At 47.2% G+C, this 3,510-nt stretch overlaps 1 pseudogene; it reads right to left on the reverse strand.

Annotated features, from left to right (window-relative positions):
- Nucleotides 1-1,765: 1,765 nt before the first annotated feature.
- On the reverse strand, nt 1,766-3,273 carry LOC101990925 (annotated as a pseudogene).
- Between the last annotated feature and the right edge of the window lie 237 nt (nt 3,274-3,510).

Here is a 3,510-nt window from a genome sequence, read left to right on the forward strand (position 1 = left end):
GTATACAATATTCTGTGTGTATGCCTGCAGGCCAGAAGAAGGCACCAGACCCCATTATAGATGGTTGTGAGCCACCATGTTGTTGCTGGGAATTGAACTCAGGACCTTTGGAAGATCAGGCAATGCTCTTAACCTCTGAGCCATCTCTCCAGCCCCTGTTTTGTTTTTATATAGTTTTTTTTGTATTACCTGGTATGTAAGCACTGGACATAGAAATATTCAAAGAATTTACTATTCCAGGGAAAATAAAAGTGAATTGTTGAAAAATCACTCAGTTATCTACTAATGCTAATTTATCAGCTTAGGTCTAGTTTGGTGAAGTTGGTTTCTTTCTGTTGTTCTCTACTGATAAGAATTGAAGGCACTGCCTCAATCCATGCATCCTGTATTCATTGTAAATCAAGTAAAACTCCAAACTCCTCAGCCAGCTCCTTCCACCAATTTCCTAAAAGCTCATTTCAAGACTTATCCTCTTTCCTTACACCTCCAACAACTTTCCTACCCCCAAGTATTCAGGGTTTTTTCTTTGACTTCACTGGTAACACAGAAAAATAGAGAATTCTGATACTGCTATTTTCATGCCTGCCTGCCACTCTAAAGTCAGTCCTATAATCTTCAGTATGATCTGTGTATTTAACTATGAACCAGATCATGTTAGTCCCTAAGTGCCTTGTCATTGTAGCTAGGGTACAATTTAAACTTCTTCACTGTTTACAAGGCCAAACAAGATCTTTTGCCAGAAAGCTGAGGAGATATCAGGTAAATGCATGCACAGAATACCTGTGTGTATACCCTCTCCCTCAACTATGAAACCCCAATGTGGTAGGACATACTGATAATTACCGTGCTAGAGAAGGAAGAACAGGTAGATACTTGGCAGTGGCTAGTCTTCCTGTCTAGCCTAATTAAGTGCTGCAGGTCAGGTCTGGACTTGCACACAGGCTCTTGCTGCAGTAAGTTCTATAATCAAATCTAAGGTTTCTTCCAAGCAAGTGAGAATGTTTCTAAGCCATGTACTCCAAAGTTCCTCTTCTTTCTACCTGTAACACATTTCTTACTGAAAATTCATCTAGTTCATTTTTGTCTTCAGAAGACTTTCTTGACTAAGGTATTTCTATCTATGCGTCTATTTCCTAATAACACGTATTGATAACTTGATTCTGTCACTACTACAAGCCTGTAGAACATTATCTGGTCTATAAAATGTATCTAGAAGTTTGTTTTTAGTTTTTAATATATTTTACATCAATGTGTCTTTTACTGAGGATTAAGACTATGAAGCAATTTCCCGATTACAAGTAAATGAAGAAATTAAAAATTCTAGAAACATTATTTAGTGAAAGCTTTCAATAAATGTAGTTTGTCAGTGTTAATGGTTATTTGCAACTGACTAGCTTAATTGGACAAGAACAGAAAACAAACAAAAATGTCTTTGATCCTCATGTGGTTCAATTAGTTTTTAAGTATTTTGTAGCCATAAAATTGACCATACCCCACTCAAACATTGTGCAATAGACTCCCTTGCTGACATTAGCTACATTTCCCAGTACCAGAAGATTGGCCCTCATTGAATGATGTGCACCAAGACTTTATCTACAAAAGAGGCATTTACAGGAATAAGGAAAATTAAAATAGAAGATACTAAAAGAGAAAGTTCTTTTTTTACGCATTGGCTTGTGCACACACAGTGGTGACTTTGGAAATCTTTTTTTTTTTTTTTTGATGGGGATCCTTTATTTTGTTGGCAAGGTCCTGGGGACAATGATGAGAGGGTTGGATGAAAGAATTACTTGATTTAAGCAGTGGACACCTCTGGTGTTGGTGCCTGCATGTGCCCATTGGCATCGCCGGTACAGCCATTGGTGGCAGCAGGTGTGGACTCTTTCTTATGTGGCAATGGGCTGGCAGCCACCATCTCCCCTGGCTTCATGTCTGGGCCTGAGCCCTCCATCTTGTGCTCTAAAAGCATGTTGTTCTGGAGCGGGAGCCCCACACAGGCCCTGAGAATGTTCTCGATACAACTGCGCTGGCGGAAAAGTGCATTCACCACTAGGCTGCCAGGAGGAACGAGTAGGGCCTTAAAAAGGAGGCCGAGCAGCGACAGCACCTGGTGGAAGCCCCGAGGCTCAGGGTCCAAGTCCGTGCAGAAGCTCACTCGCTGACAGAGCTCTGTGAGCAGTACTAGGTCCAGCATGATGGGCGCTGTCAAGAGCGAGTCCTCACAAGTGGTGTGGAGCACCAGGGTGTTGGTTCCACCCAGCATCAGCTCTGAGGTGTACTTGTCCAGGGCACGGTTGCTGTCCCCCACGTAGGGCACATACTGATCACCACACAGTGATCTGGCTCCTCTCCTGGTACGTAGAGGACACTGTTGCTCTGAACCATGTCGTCCACCACGCTGCTCTTCGTCACCTCCTTGGAGCGGAACTGCAGTGGTGCAGACAGGTTCTGCCCATTATTGTTGCCCAAGTGGTTGTAGCTCACGATGAACATGGTCTTGAGGCCAGAGCCGATGAGGAAGTCCACTAGAACAGACTTGACCTTCGTCTGATCAGACTTGAAATCATCCACACCCACGAACACATGGCGCTGGAAAGCCAGCTCCAGGGCACCAGGTACCAGCGTGTTCTGTGGGGACCCATTGAGAAAGGCGCAGCCCTCCAGGATGCTGGCCACGACAAAGAGTGTGGACGGTGACACCTCCAGGCCAAGCTGGATAGTACGCAGCAAGTTTTCAGCTGTGTCATTGCGACCTGGGACCACCTCGCAGAAAGGCTCCATATTGGCGGTCCACAGCACGATGACCTTGTCCAATCCTGCGCTGGATCGGAAGTCTCTAATGTCCTTTAGGATCTGCTCCAACTGTTGTGCACGAGTGCCAGGGATGAGGTTGTCTGCAAGTGCTGTCTGGTTGGCAGCGATGAACTCAGGAATGTAGACCTAGGGCCAGGATGCAGGCTGCAATTCAGGACCTGTGCGCGCCGCATCACCTCGGCCAGGTTTAGTGACGAGATATCCCAGGCGTCAAACACCAGGTCGTTGGGGGCTACCATGGGTAGAAGCGTGCTGAAGGGTACAAACACCTCCCGGCCGTTCCCATCCAGACCCAGGTTCACGGTGCCCTCCTGGGTCAACGAGCCGTAATAGTTTGCTTCCTTGCGACCAGTGCTCGTGGGCCAGGTCAGACGCAGCCTGTTGGCCATCACTGCTGGCCGCTGTGAGAGTGGAGCCTTTGTTCCCACCCCAGCCTACAAGCATGACCCCGAGCCGGGGCACCTGCTGGGCGGTGCGGAAAGTGAAGCCAGTAACAGTGGGCCTCGATGGCCTTGGCGCTGTAGAACACGTCAGGGCTGTCCACCAGGATCTCGCGGAGGGCTCTAACGCGGCGAGAGGCTCAGAGTGGGCTCGGACTACGGAGGCAGACAGCGCTGGACACCAGGGCGCGCGCAAGGGCCTGGAAATCTATTTTGAGCAAGGCAGAGAGCTCTGTGCTGAATCAAGGAACAGACC

Source organism: Microtus ochrogaster, linkage group LG3 (genome assembly GCF_000317375.1).
Source record: "Microtus ochrogaster isolate Prairie Vole_2 linkage group LG3, MicOch1.0, whole genome shotgun sequence".
NCBI lineage: Eukaryota > Metazoa > Chordata > Mammalia > Rodentia > Cricetidae > Microtus > Microtus ochrogaster.